This window comes from Oxyura jamaicensis, chromosome Z, assembly GCF_011077185.1.
Source record: "Oxyura jamaicensis isolate SHBP4307 breed ruddy duck chromosome Z, BPBGC_Ojam_1.0, whole genome shotgun sequence".
NCBI lineage: Eukaryota > Metazoa > Chordata > Aves > Anseriformes > Anatidae > Oxyura > Oxyura jamaicensis.
Window position 1 is genome coordinate 10,434,980 of NC_048926.1, and position 14,863 is coordinate 10,449,842.

General features: G+C 48.5%; 1 protein-coding gene across 6 annotated transcripts in view; it reads left to right on the forward strand.

The window, feature by feature from the left end:
• RUSC2 (RUN and SH3 domain containing 2) overlaps nucleotides 1-14,863 on the forward strand; it is a 49,777-nt gene continuing 34,914 nt past the window's right edge. Inside the window, exons 1-2 of one of the 6 annotated variants that reach the window (XM_035309730.1) lie at nucleotides 1-315; nucleotides 14,739-14,844. The gene's annotated coding sequence lies outside the window, so the exon portion shown is untranslated. Of the gene's footprint in view, nucleotides 316-2,328; nucleotides 2,683-14,286; nucleotides 14,462-14,585; nucleotides 14,845-14,863 lie in introns of those variants that run through there. The other 5 variants (XM_035309732.1, XM_035309731.1, XM_035309740.1 and 2 more) reach the window with 5 other exon arrangements.

Sequence of the window (14,863 nt, forward strand, 5' to 3'; positions counted from 1 at the left end):
CAGCCCCAGCCCTTCCGCTGCCTTGACAGCTCTCCTCCAGCCCTCAGCTGATGCGCTGCATTCCTGCCTGGCAGATGGCCTGGGCACAGCTGGGAGAGGCACCCCAGCTCCTGCTTTCGGGGCCGGTGGGGACCTTTGCTGCCTACCTGCCGTGGTGAGGGCGAAGGAAGCTGAGAGCAGTGGTGTGTGCGCCTGGGAAAGCCGCAAGGAGCCAGCGTTAGGGGTGGAAAATGAGCTTTGCAGAATGCTTGTAACTATTTCCAGGCTGCAAGCGTCCCGTAATGAACTTAACTTCACAACAGCTGCAGAAGCTTGGTAAGTGTTATGGTGCCGGTTTCACCGGTGGGGAAACTGAGGCACGGGACAGGGTAGTGGTCTGCTTGAGGTCTTACGCAGCTAGAGCTGGGAAAGTAAACTCCCATCAAGCGATGCTGTCCGTGCCTGTCCTCTCTGTGTCTAGTGTCTGGATTCCTCCAGCGACCGTGGGCAGCGGGTCAGACCGAGGTGGAGCAGAGCTTGTAGGGAGGAGCAGCTTCCAAGGCAAAACGAGGCCAGGCTGTGCCGATGCCGAAACCACATCTTCCGTGGGTATCACTTTTCTGAAGGCGAAGGGGAGAGCTTGCAGCCAGTGTTCCCCAGCCGAGGTCAGTGTTTGTGGCAGGCTGTGGATGCTGCAGGGCTCTTACTTGTGCCTCAGCAGGACTCAGTTTCTGTCAGTGCTGTAAGGCTTCTTGCAGCCTTGATCTAAGCACTCTCGGCTGCCTTATTTGAGCCTGAGTTGTAGTGAATGGTTTTAAGACTGTTTGGGGTTATCCACTGGTTAGCCATTCCCTGGCTGAGACCAATTTGGCTGCAGAAGCTGCTTGGTTGAAGACATAGCTTCAGCGTAGTCTTGCTTAGCAGGGAACCAGGCTGTCACTGTGCAGGAATAAATCGTGAAGGCTCATCATGTTTGGAGAGGCAGCCTCTCTGTGGAGCCCCTATTAATGAACAGGTCCTTGGAGACCCAGTCCTGTCTTCATTTTGTTTCAGACAGACTTGGGGATTGGCACCTGGCACCAGATTTACTGTTGTTACATTGGGAAGTTTTCCCTTTATTTTTGTGCAAGAGCATCCCAGAGCTAGGAGAGCATCCCATCCCAAGCATAGCTGGGCTGTGCCGTGGTGGAGACTGCACCATGGAGGGGAAAAGCACAAAGCACCTTGCTCACGATAGCCTGGGGAAGGAATCTCAGCAGGTGCAGAGCAAGGAGTTTTAACCCCAACAACTGTCCTTCCCCTGTTTTCTGGGGACAGGAGACAACAGGTTACACTGGGGTCCCTGTGCCCTCCTTAAAGCTAGGTTAACAGTATTCACCAGTGTGATTGGCCTAAATCAGCTGTTCTCAACCTTTTTCTTTTGAGGTTAGATGGTATTTTTTCAGAGATCTCCCCATCCTCTACAGTATACACATCAGTTGCTACCAAACTCTGGGCTCCCTGTTCTTTGTCACTTGGTGGCTCCCAGAGGTCACTGATGTGAGCTGTATGCCTGTCTGGCATCAGGCGTACTGAAAATAGGCTGTGCCCGCTGTGGTATGCACCCTGAAACAGTTCCTTATTAGCCTCTTGCTGAGGTCTTTTAGTGGGTGGTAGCTGAAACCTGCTAAACCTCTCTACTGCTGGTTCCATCTGTGGGGACAAAAAGCAAAGCCCTCAAACCCCTTGACACACTGCTTCTTTGCTGAGCTGGTCCCTGTCCTCCACATCTTCTTCATCTGGTCCAAGCTGCAATCCCGTTGATAAATTACCCTGAAACAGGAGGGAAAAGAATAATCCTGGCAGGAGGTGCCGGAGGCAGTGAACTGGGGAGAGATGGTAAATCCCAGTGACCTGATGGTAAATCCGTGTGCATGGGGAGATGGACGGTGAGGGCGGACTGCTGCCCCACGAGCTGGTCTCACACACACACGGATGGAGCAATGCTTCTCTTCCCAGCCGTGATGGGCCTCTGGAGCAGCACGTGCCAGAGTACGTTTGGGGCTGGAGTATCTCACGTTGGGTGTAGGGTGGAAAACTGCATTCCTGCTAGCAGTTGCTGTGCCTGGAGTTGTAGGAGCATGGAGCCACGTCCAGCAGCTGCCCTCCCACCCTGCTGCGGGAGCAGGCAGGCATTGGACTCAGCAGCACAGTCCCATCACACTGCCTTTTTTCTGAGCTTGCTCTAAATGGCTGTCTGTAACACGAGCTGCATTGCTGCCATAGTCCTCTCCAGAGGGCATCTGTATTTACAGTGGGGCTTTCATTAGCAATCTGGCTCTTGCATGGCCGACAGCCCGCAGCCCTCGCTCGTCTCTCCTGCCCACACGCTCAGGGAGCGAGACGAGCACCCTGGCACCACTGTCCCCGAGGAGAGGCAGGTGACTGTTGGCTGGAGGAATCCCTGAGCCAGTTCCCATCTGGAAGAAGCACCTTGTCACCATGCCCTGCCATCCTGCAGCAACGGGGGGGCTGCCTGCAGAGTTTCCCCCCAGCCAGGCTCACTGATCCCCAGGACAGCGCGGGGACAAGCTGGGTTTGCTTTGGATGATCGCTGGCTCTGCATGCTGTGTTCCTCCTGCTGCTCTCATGCAGTTCCTGCTGTGCCCGACTCCCAGCCACAGCGAGCTGAGCCCACCATCTGGGGAGATTGTATCTGGCAAGGTAGGAGCTGATCCCTTCCAGTTGTTCTGCTAAAAGGGGTGTGATCAGTCCTGTCCCACCTGGAGAGAGTGCTTCAATGAATAGTGCGTATCTGGTTTGTTTCTATATTCTGCTGTGGCTCTGATGACCAGGCAGTATGCTGCTACACGGGAACAAAATGCATACATCCATCTTGTTTTCACCTGTACACTGGAAAATCAAACCCTGTCTCCCTTTCTGCTCCAGTGTTGGAAAGGGAAACGGACCCGAGTAACGATGCAACCTCGATGCGAGTATAATCGTCCTCCTTTACTGCATGTTCTCACAGAGTATATATAGGCAACTAACTACAGCACGCGCCGATAACAACTTATAATTGGTCTGGCTTCTCCATGCACTTGTCTCTAGCTTGTTTCCTCATTATCTCTAATACAAGGATGTGGGAAACAGCGCAAAGCCACCTGCGAATTCCTTTCCCACACTCCAGCATGGTGCTCTGATACCCCAGAGCCTGTCTCTCTTCTCTGTTCCTGTGCAGTGCCCTGTGCGTTTCCTACAAGTCGTGTCACCTGCTTCTCCAGGTGACAGTAGGGTCTCTTTGGAAGTAGGGAGCAGTCTGGATGTGTCCTGGGAGAAGGGCGGAGGGAGAAGAGACTCACAGAAGACAAAGAACAAGGAATTTCAGTAGGCATGGAAATGGCATGAGAGAAGTTATTCTTCTAGAATAGCCCTATAAAATTAGACAAGGGAAGAGCCTCCTTTCTCCAAATAGTCTCAGAAGGGTATCTTCTTTTTCCTTCAGTCCCCAAAGGGGACGTGCTTTGCTGCTGTTGTGCCTGGGGGCCTTCTGCAGGTGATGCTTTTCCTTCTGAGGACTGACCCGAGTAACAAAACCTGTTTTAGGGCCCCCTGCATCCCTAGTTCCTAAGCATTGAGGAGCGATGGGGGGTTGGGGGGGTCTTCCAGCCTTCCCTCCTTAGCGCACCCTGCTCTGCTGCCAGTGGGTGTATAAATAGTGCCCACAGCATACTATTTTGGTGACAAGCTTTTCCCAGGATTCATCCAAAGAGGTATGTGCACAAGTGTTAAAAATAACGCTAAGCCCTGCCCAAACACTGGCGTCGGTTCAGGGATGGTGTTTTGGGGCTCTTCATAGAGAGCCCTGGCTCCTGGGTGGGTGCAGCAGAGAGGGGCCAGCAGGGCTCCTGCTGCTTCCCTGTCCTTGCTGCCTCACTGACCACAGGGGATGCTGACCTTTAGATCTGCTGTTCCCCAAGAGGATGTGAGACTTCTGATTAGGCTACTGAGCTTTCCCTGCATGTCCTGGGCATTATCTTTGGGTCTAATGGTAGGCACAATGATAGGAGGAAATGCCCTGAGGGGTTAACCTGGGATGTAACCTGCTGCCAGCTCCCTGCCACTGACCAAATCTAGCTGCTCCTCCAATGTCTTGTGCCATAGCAATGGCATATGTAGACATTCTGGCTCTGTGTTAGGTTTATCCTGAGTTGAGGTTGGTTTAGTTGTGGAAGGCATATTAAATTATGATGAATTATGTCTGTATGTTGAATTAACTTCTATAGCTCTAGACATTCTTGCTATCCATATAGCCACAAAAATAATAATAATAATAATAATGCAAAATTCTGCCCTTTTAATGGGCTGGTTGGTGCCTCTAACTGGAAACCAGACCCCCTGCAGAGACTGCAGGGATGCTGGGGAGCCGTGCTCCTGGGGCTGTGTAACCTGTGCAGGCTGCCGCGTCCCCCTGGGGAGCTGAGATCTGCAGTTTGTTACCTTCAGGCTGGGTTTTGCCTGTTGATGCTGAAATCCTGTGTTAGGTATGTAATTCTCCTGCTCTCAGGCTGCTGGAGCATCAGTTTCTTTCCTGTTTTCAGGCCACATGGGCCAGAGCAGCAGACCCCCCCGCCTCCTCGTGTATGGAGCCCAGAGCTCATAGAAATGCGTCTTGGGGGGCTCGTGCTCAGAGGAGCCCTGTCAGAAGACAGAGATGTTCAGTCTTGTAGACGTGTTGTAGCTCTGCTGGTCTAATAATAATGATGTGATGAGGCTTAATATGTGGAGCTTTCTGCATGGAAGAAGAGGAAGAGAGTTGTGCTTGGGCTCACCTATCTGCTCTGGTTTGAAGGCAGCGGTGTCATGGGCAGGGAGACCACACTTCTGTTTCGGTGTCTGAAACAGAACTATGGCATTAATCCCTCCCAATTGCTCCTTGGCCTCTGCATTTGTATCTCCAGATACATCTGTGCTACTTTTGGCTTTGAAGAGGAAGGGCCAGATACTTCTGCAATCTCTAAATACATTATTTTCTGAAGGACTGGGTTTATTTTAAGCCGATATGGAAAATTGCTGTGAAAGCAGCGGGCATGCAAAAACTGCTGAAAAGGTCACAACTGCTGCTTGTGGGAATACTCATCTTGGCAGATGTTCCCAGGGATGGAGGAAGGGTCCTGCTAGAACATGGTGGCCAGGAGTTTTTTCCAGCCGTTGCACCGAGAATTAGTGAGAGCACAGCAGCTGCTTGTGGTTTGGCTTTGGCTGTCTTATCTGCTGTGCCCAGCTCTCACTTGCTCTCCTCCCCTTCTGGCCATTTAGCTGGGCTTCTCTTTTCCTTGCTATGTGTTGAAAGGTTCTTGAAGAGGTTGTGCACTGGTTGGAATGCTTTCTTAAGGGTTGCATTCAATGGAGTGCCTTGAAAGCACAGACTTCAGAATTGTCCAGAAGTGGAAAAATATTACAGAGATGAAAAGCATCTTCCTCTTTTTTTTTTTTTTTTTTTTTTTTTTTTTTTCCAGATTGTGGGGCAGAATAACCTGCTCTGGGCTAACCTTCAATCAAGGGCATCCTTCTGTTCTATTCCTCTGCTCTGTCCTGCTCCTCTCCCATGTCCAGCCAACATATGAGGTCTCTGAGTCATCATCATTGCTGTTTACTACTAGGTCTGAGCCAAGGCCCTGTGTATTATCATTATGGAGTTCCTGAGGGCACTTTCAGTGCTCTTTCCACCCTGGTATGCTCTTGTTCCCATGGCTGGAATGTGTCTGGGATGCATGGGGACACAAGACCTTGTTTGCCATCTTGAAGCACCTCTTTGCTGGCTGTTTGTTGACAGGTTTGTGTGAGGTGCCAGAGCACCATACCACAGTTTCCAGCAGTTCCTGAAGTGCTTAGATATCTCCACGGTGAGCATCAAAGAGCACCATGTGCCATCTCTTTAGTCTACCTCACCTGAGGGTTGAGCCCTATTTCAGTCTGTCCACTGCAGTCTCAACTCGATGAGTTTGTCAGGGGTCTCCTGTGACCTGCGTTGTCACTGGCGCCAGGTCACGGGCACTGTGTGAGCCCAGGCTTTTTCCCTCCCACGCATGAATCCCTATAGCATTTCCTTCACCGTGGGTCTTTCTCCATCCTGAGCAAAACTGCTGCGCACGGTGCACGGACACACACCTCCCAGGCCTGGCTCTGTGCACTTGTGTGCCTGGCTGCACAAGGACGGCTGCCTGCTGGGTGGAATGTGTGCGCAGAGGAGGCAGACCTTGCACAACTGGCCACACTGCAGCTAGATGCTGCAGATTAGACTTTGTCCTGATTAAGCATACACCTGTAAGCACATAAAGCCAAAGGGTTGTTTAATCACAGGCTGACCTGACACGGAGTCCTACAGGGCAGCTGACTGACAGTCTGGTGCAGCCTACCCTATTAGATGGGAAGAAGTCATAATCACCAAAGAGAAAGTTAGGAGGGTTATCAGCTGTGGTCAAGGGTCACCTTCAACAAGACCAAATTCATGAGCAATGTCTCTTCACTGTGGTGGATGAAACGAGGATGAATCCACTGGCTGAAAGCTGGTATTGAACATATTCCATTTAGAAAACACAGTCTCGAGTATGTTTTTAATAGATACTGGATCAGCTGGCATGGGATGCTTTTCCACTCTCAGTCTTCACCTGTAGGCTTGCAGTGTCTTTCCAGAAGCATATTTCTCTTTCTCCAGGTATTCTACCTGAATAAACCACTCTAGGCTTTTAATCCTGCATTAGAGGCTTCCTGGTCCTCTGAGTCAAACAGAAATCATATGAGAATAAGACCTCCAGAAGTCATGCAATTACATCTTTCTAACCCAGGCATAATTTACTCAGACTATGCCATTCCTTGTGATCTTCATCTCATCTCTCTTGAGAAACTCCCAGGGACTGGAACATCATTGCTGCATACAATGCTGCAGCCCAGCCCCTTCCCTTCAGTATCCCTTAATGCTGGGGCACAGAAAGTTGGCCAAGATCATGAGAAGCGCACAAAAAAAAAAAAAAAAAAAAAAAAAAAAAAAAAAACTTTCCAATTTCTCACACTAAGGGCTTGTGAAAACCAACAGGAATGCCTACCTCTAAATAAGTAAAGAAAAGAGCTTCTCAAACAGACAGAACCATGCATAGTATGAAGAAAACCAGTCTTATCTCCTGACTGATGGTTTTTGTTTTGTTTTGTTTTGTTTTGTTTTGGTGGAATAATGAATGTTTTATCTGTCATACCTGATGTTTAACCTAAACTTCCCTCGCAGCCTATTCCTGTTGCCCTGGGATGTGGAGAATGGCTTATTAACTTGTGTTTGGCAGCAGCCTTTTACACATTTCAGAACTGCTTTAATGTACCCCCTAGTTTTCTACAGACAGCTAACCCACTTGCTTTGCATTTTACTCCTTTCTGTTTTTTGTTGCTGTCTTTGAACTGTCACCAGTTTGTCTATATTTTTGCCAGGCTGGTGGAGAGCTGGGGCACATACCAATGTTGGGTAGAGAGGAAGGATTATTCCATGTCTTGCGTATGGCATGCCTGTTCACACAGCCGGACTTATTGTTTGTCTGCTTCAAAGCAAAATGCCACTATTACTCAAGTTCAGCCTGTGATCTATGGTAACCACAAATCCCTTCAGAATGAGCAGGTCATGCATGATGATTATGGGTGAGGATGTGCAGTCTGTGCTGTGTGAGGTGTCATGGTAATGATTATAATTTATGTCCATTTGCTGTTTATGTACAGACCTTTTCCCTTCAGCTAACAGATGGTACAGGCGAAGATTAAGAGACGACCACTCCATTTTAGAGCCAGCAGGTCAAATGCCCAAGAGGTGGACTGAGTCTCCAGGATTTAGTTACAAGCCTGCAATACATGGGCTTTTTAGCAGACATTTTCAGTGGCTCTCCCTTAACTGTTTAGTTTCCTCTCCCCTTTGCAGCTTTTCTAAGCACCTACTAGGACGTGGGTGTCCACGAACACATGCAGTCTTCTGTGTGGCACTGGTGTCTTATAATCTGCCGTTCATGCGCTGCTGGGTTGCTGCTGAGGGACAGTTTTTGGTTGTACCTTCAATGGTCTATTCTAATCAGAGTGCTTTTCAGAAGTGCCAGTTACCAAGGATTGTTTTATTTAGCATTAAAACATAGCAAGCTGGGGCAAGTATCTCTTCAGAGCATGTCCAGTTTGGGTGATAAATGTACCACCTTAGGGAAAAAAAGCAGTATAAACAACCATAATTAATATTACGCATCTCTAATAAATCAGCTGATAGCTGTGTGCTCCCTGGGTTTCATGGTAAAGGTGGGAGTGTTTGAGAGCGGGGAGGACTGCTGGAGCACTTTGTGGTGAGCTGACAGCTCTCCATGCTTGGCTTTTGTTGTTGCTCTGAGCAGCGATGGCAGAGAAGTGCGCAGGCATGCGCAGAGGGAGGCGAGTGTGGGTTTTCTGCGTGAAATCCAGAGCAATCTTCATACTTGCTGTTGCCTTGGAAAACTGGAATATTTATGACTCAGTACTAAAACAGGAGGCATTTTCCATTCTTGGATGTGGCTTCTCTTGTGTCCAACAGTGACGTTTTTCTCCTTTCCTGTTTGACCCTTTCCTGTTTGCTGTGCTACGTCCCACCCATTTACAGCCTCCAAGCAGAGGCTTGTTTGCAGCGCAGCCACCCTCACTTGGAGTCAGCCAGGCGTTTCCCCTGCAGAGGGAAGGAAATGTCACTTTGGTGTACTTATGGGAACCAGAAGCAGCCACCTTTCTTGAGCAACACTTGCTGTGTATGCAGCAGTCTCTGGTTGTGCTTAGTGTGCAGACAGCAAACCATCTCAGGAGTGCACAGATTCAGCTCAGCCCTGCAGTTTCTCAGCTGCTTAGCTGGAAGTACACAATTTTTATTTGTGGTCAGAATATGAAGCAATGAATAGCAGAACTGTGTCTGCCAAACAGCTTCAACATAAAACATGGGAGATTAGGACTTTCTTCATGGCAGTGGAGAACTCATAGTTTATGGTGAAAATGTATTAGTTGAAATGCTTTAGGTAAATTGTGCTGTAGAGACAGGATTGTTCCCATTTTTGAAAACTGATTTTAACAGAAGTGAAACCAGTAACACCTTCATATCTGTTGTTAACATGGGCTGTTCAGATCAAGTGGTCGGTTGCCAGATTGGAAGGTGTATCTTTTTTTGGTAACAATACACCTTCTATTTCTTTGCCAATGTTTTGATTGGTGAAATATTTTTTATTCCCAGTCAGTGTATCATCAATATTTGAGTGAGTGCTTGAAGAAACAGGGTTGCTGATACAGCTCAGCTTCTGCTTCAGGCACTTTGAAATCTCAGGCTGCATCAGTTACATCCAGGTTTTGCTTTAATTCAAGGTTTACTGTACAGCCTTTTGAGCTTTGTTTATCAGATTGAAGCTGATATTGCAGACAGCAATTCAGGAACTGTTCTGCTGTTTCTGTCCTGATTTTCCTCTGTCTAAAAATGTTCAGCTATTTCTTTGTGCTCCTGTATGGGGAGAACTGAGTATTAGGGCTGAAAGATGGGCACTGGCATTCTTGGACCAATTCTTCCTTTCCCACAGCTTTCCAAGGATTCGTATCTCCTTCTTGCCCCAGTCTCCTGCACATAAAATGTTGATAGTATCTCTTTCCTGGAGGAACAGTACGAGCATACTGGAATCTTGAGCTGCAAGGGACTGGAGACAGACAAGCTGGTTGTGGGCTGGATTTGGATTTCCCGTAGCCATCTCAGTGTTGTTGAGGTATGTGGAACTCAGCCCAGCCCAGTGGGAGCCATGCCAGAGCTTGCCCTATCTGTTAGTTGTGACTTTTTATGGAGCTTGTAACTGTCTCTGTTCCTGGGCAGTAAGGCAGCAGCCGCTAACATTAGGAAGGTTTTGACCTTAGTACAAGGAAGAAGGAAATCACTGTAGGGATTCGGATGAAGAATCCACCTACCTCAGTATTTATTTCCCAAAAGAGGTTGCAGGTGGTCAGCTAGGGATGAGTGAGAGCAAGGCAAGCAGATATGGTATCTCAATAATCATTTTTTTTTTTTTTTTCAGGGATTTGCTAAGTCTGTTGTATTTTATCTGTTTAGTAACCTGAAATGGATCTTTCAAGTGCTTGTCCTGATTCCTGTTGAACCCATGTGGACTTCTGACTTCTTCAGTCAATACTGCCCTTTGCTGAGAGGTAATGAGCAGCAAAGAAGCCAGAGTAACCAGAGGAAGAGTAACCAGAATGTTGAAAGAGGAACTACTGGTCTGAAGGGAAGTTGTTGATACAGAATAGCCTTGAAATGAAAGCTCTTCAATGCGTGAGATAATGCTCTGAGCACTTAAAAGTAATATTGCTGATGATGTTTCCTAAACACAGAGTCAAGAAGCCTCATCAATTCAGAAGCAGTTCATGGTTATTCAGCAGGAAGAGCTGGGATGACCTTAAGGAATAATACAAACGGGAACTGGATAGTTCAAAATTACTTGGTTGTGTGCATGAGAAATGAACAAAAAGTTCAGCTCCAGCTAGGAGCTCACTGGGGAAAGTGAGAGAGGTGTAGAAAAACCCAGGGTCTATCAGTGACCTTCAGGATAACTATGAGCAGCCATGAAAAGATAAATGTTATCCACTGTGACATATTAGAAAATTATTTGTACCAGAGAATAGGGACATTTTTGTATTTTAAGGCATAGTAAGATCTGGCTTGGAAGATTGTCAACATTTCCCATCACACTCTGAAGGCTGTATTTAAACTGGGTCACGTCCGGAGAAGGGTTATTATGATCAAAGCATGGAGAGCCTATCTAATGCAAAGTTATTAAAGAAATGGGATAATGTAACTTTAAACACAGTCTGTATAAATGCTGACGTTAAAGATCATTTTTGGAACAGGAGTGAATAGGGGTGAGTGATACACGCATAAACATAAGCCAGACATTTAGAGAAGGTTCTTAAACACCAGAGAAGTGAATTTGGGAATTAATTCTGTTAGACAATGGTTAGCAAACAACAAGAAATGTTTATTTAGGAGGGGTAAAAAGCAGCAACAATCTTTTCATTTCAAGACAATTTCTTATTTGTGTGACTCTGGGGTGTGACTCTGCCTGGGGTTGCTAGCCCTGAAGAAATCACTACTGCTGTTCCGTGCCTGGTGAATACTGCTGTTAGAGATGTGTCTGCGACCTGCACAGCCCCACAGGCTCCTGTGCCTGTCCTGAGACCTGTTCTGAAAGGGATACCCCATTGCTCTCTACAACGACCTGAAAGAAAGTTGTGGGGAGCTGAGGCTCAGCCTCTTCTCTCAGATAGCCAGTGATAGGACTAGAGGGAATGGCCTCAAGTTGCTCCAGAGGAGGTTCAGGTTGGAAATGAGGAGACATTTCTTCTCAGAAAGAGTGGCCAGGCATTGAGACGGGTTGCCTAGGGGGGTGGTGGTGTCACCATCCTTGGGGGTGTTTAAGGAAAGGTTGGATGTGGTGCTTAGGGACAGGTCTTAGTGGGTGATATTGAGGGTAGGGGCGTGGTTGGACCAGATGTCTCGAGGTCTTTTCCAACCTTAATGATTCTATGATACCATGAGTCTGATTCTATGAAGGCAGGCTCAGCAGGGATCGATAGGTGACCCTCTGGGGAGAATGTGGGGACTGAGAGGTCAGGCATTGGCATGATACTACCGTGTGCTTTCCTCAGTCTGGCTGGATTTTTGACCTGTCATTCAAGAACTCCTGTATTTGTTCCCACTTCACAACAAACAGAAAAATTGTCAAGTGCACATTGGTAACGATTAGCCTGTATTGATCTCTGTGTTTGAGAGAGAAATGTTCTTTGACCTCATAGAGCAGGGCTTACAAGGATGAGGAATGATTTTTTTTTTTTTTCTTTTTGAGGATTTGTATAAAGTTTGCAGCACCCCCTGCTTTCCTGATGGCCTGTGTGCTCTGGTGCTCCTTGCTCCAGGTGAGAAGGACCGTACTGTTGGTTCAGCTTTGACCTACATCCCTCTCTGGCATTCCTGAAATGTCTGGAATGGCGGTGGATGGGGTTGCCTTGTCTCAGGGGTTCAAATTTCTGCCACAAACACTGAGCAAGGTGGAAAGTCAGAGAGCTGCTCATGGATGCTCATGGATGGTCCAGCATCTGGGAAAGAGCGGTAATGTCTTTCCCTCCTTTGGCTGTGCTACAAATGAGGTCACGATGAGCCAAAAGCTGCGGCCTGGGCATGTCCTCACAGCTTTTGCTGTGAAATTGCAGTGAAAGTGGGAAGGTTTCTTCCTGTTAGCACACCGGGGTGAGCTGACCTTTGTGACTGATTCCTGCACGGTACTTGAAGGCAGATGAAGGTACTTCTGCCAAGGCAGAATTGAGCTGTTTTTGTTTGTTTGTTTGTTTTGTTTTGTTTTGTTTTTTTCTCCGTGCCACTCTGTTCATGTCCTGGTTGCTGTCAGGAGAACAAAGTGCTGCAGGTACATGTGGGCTCCCCTTGAGGGGAGCTCTGCCACAGCACAGCACTGGGAAGGGGATGCGTCTCCTCATGTGGAGGTCATGTGTGGGAGAAGGCGTCGTGCATTCACTTCTCATCCCTTTGGAGCAAGGGGGAATGAGGTGAGATGGCAAAACCACTGCCCCACACCTGGGATGTGTATAGGTAAAAGACTGATGTTTCTTGATAAGCCAGAGGCCTATCTGAGGCCACACAAGCACGGGGAAAATGCTGAACTGAATAACTGTGATGGGGAGGAAGGCACAGTTGTTTATGCTGGGGAACAGCTGAAGAGTCATTTTTCTGAGGGAGCGCCTTGCCTCCTGCATTACTGCCTCTGTTTTTTTTAACAAAACAGCCCCAAACTCCATCAGCCTTGGTGTGCAGATCTGCCCCTCGAGGGAGGCATTCGCGCTGGTCAGTCGCTCAATGCCGTTGTCCCATGGTGGGGACAGGGATGCAGGCAAGCGCTCAGCCTGCCAGCATTTCTGCCGCCTCCCTCAGAGCTGGCAAGGCCCGCGGAGGACTGGGGAGGGCACCGACATAGTTTCCATTCTCCTCTGTGCTGTGGGAACGAGTCTCCGGGGTAACAAACGTGCCTTGTTTTGCTCCGAGCTCGCGGCTGGGCCTGGCCACCTCCTTCCTCCCCGTTCTGGCTGAGCGGGCCCGCGGCGCCTGCTGGAGCCTGCCTTGGTTGGCGCTGACAGCACAGCAGGACGGGTCTCAATGGGTGTTTCTGGCATAGCTTTTTACATCCACCTCTCCAGGGGCAGAAGCTTCTGCAAAGTCCTGTGTTGCCTTGTTTTATTTGTTTTATTTGGTTGTCATTTTGAGTGCATCGTGGCATAGAGCAAAAAGTACTCAGGCCCACGATGGTTCTTCCTTTCTTTGCCCTGTGCATCTGTGTGACATTTTTAGCTGTTCTTTGACTTGCCTGTCCCCTCTGTTTTGGAGGTGGGTTTTGGCCTGTGGACGTGGAGCGTCTTCCTCCACAGATGCTCAGCTTTGTGAGCTCTGCTGAGCACAGGGCAGCGGCTCTGGGAGCAGTGATGGCGGTGATGTCCCTCCAGGACGGCTCCCTCAGGGGAGCTGCTCCAATGCTGGGATTACATCCCCTGTAACAGCCTAGAGCACATCTGGCTTTGTGGGATGTGCAGTTATGCCCAGGTGAGACCAAAAAAAAAAAGAAATTACTGCACTGGGAGGAAGGAGGGGGCTCCAGGTTCTATCCAGAAGAGAAACCCTCAAGGAGCCACATGTGTCCCTCCTGTGCCTCATAAGGAGCTGCGCTGCCTTGCATATGGAGCAGGTTGTGACTGCCTTTGGTGAAAGGAAGGTGGTGAAAAAATCCTTTCAGGTAGTCCTGGGATAACAGGAGAGCCTGGCCTTTTGCAGGTGGCAATGCTTTGTTTCAGGAAGGAGGGTCTGCCATGGATTGCTTTGTGGACATGCCAGGATTTATCCCAGGTTATGGGCAGCACTGTAATCACAAGCTCTGCTTAATAGTTGCTAGGGTGTTGGCTTTAGATTCCTTGTGACAGCTTGAACTTCAGACATCCTGTCACTGTGAGGTATTTGACACTGGTCAAGGTGCTTGTGGCTGCATCTCACTCTGGGGGTGACTGCATTTCAGGGACGCTGTGTAGATGCTACTGTGCAGGACAATGCACTACAGAAATGTAAAAGAAGCTTCAAGAAGCTCTCGTATTTTTCCTGATCTTTCAGTTTTAAGTCCTCCCATCCTCATCCTCCCATGCATTACTTTGCAGATGAGCGTTTTATCGCCAAGGGTTCTGGCTGCCATTATCAATTGTAGGAGCACAGCAGTCTGGTTCCTTTTGCTTTCATTTACAAAACCAGAAGAGATCAGACAGCTTGCAGTCACACAGCATCTGAAACCCAAGCTCATCACCTAATAAGATGCTTCAGTTCTGTCCTATGGCATAGGCTTTGATTTTATGCTTCTCCTCCTGCTACATTCCTGATTTCCCAGTTCCTGTAAGAATCGATCCTCCATCTTCCAGCCTGATTTGTTCTCTCCCTTCCTCTCCTTCTCTGCTCCCTCCTATGCCCTCCCTTGTCTGAGGTCCCACAGGGACTGATTGCAAGCTGGAGTGGCTGTGCTGTGGGCATGCTTGCTCCTTCACACGCAGCAACGTCACAGCAGCAGCAGCAGGAGCATTGGAGATGTGATTGCGCAGACCCTCTGCATTGCCAGGGATGCAGCTGTAACAAAAAAAAAATAAAAAAATAATTGACTCTGTGTTTCCCACAGCATCCTGGTGAGAGAGCACGGAGCCCACTGGAATCAGAGTGCTCAGCGCTGCCGGAGCAGAGCGTGTGCAGGGAGAGGAGACAGGGAGCAGAGGATCTGTGGAAAGGTGAGATGGAGAAATGAGC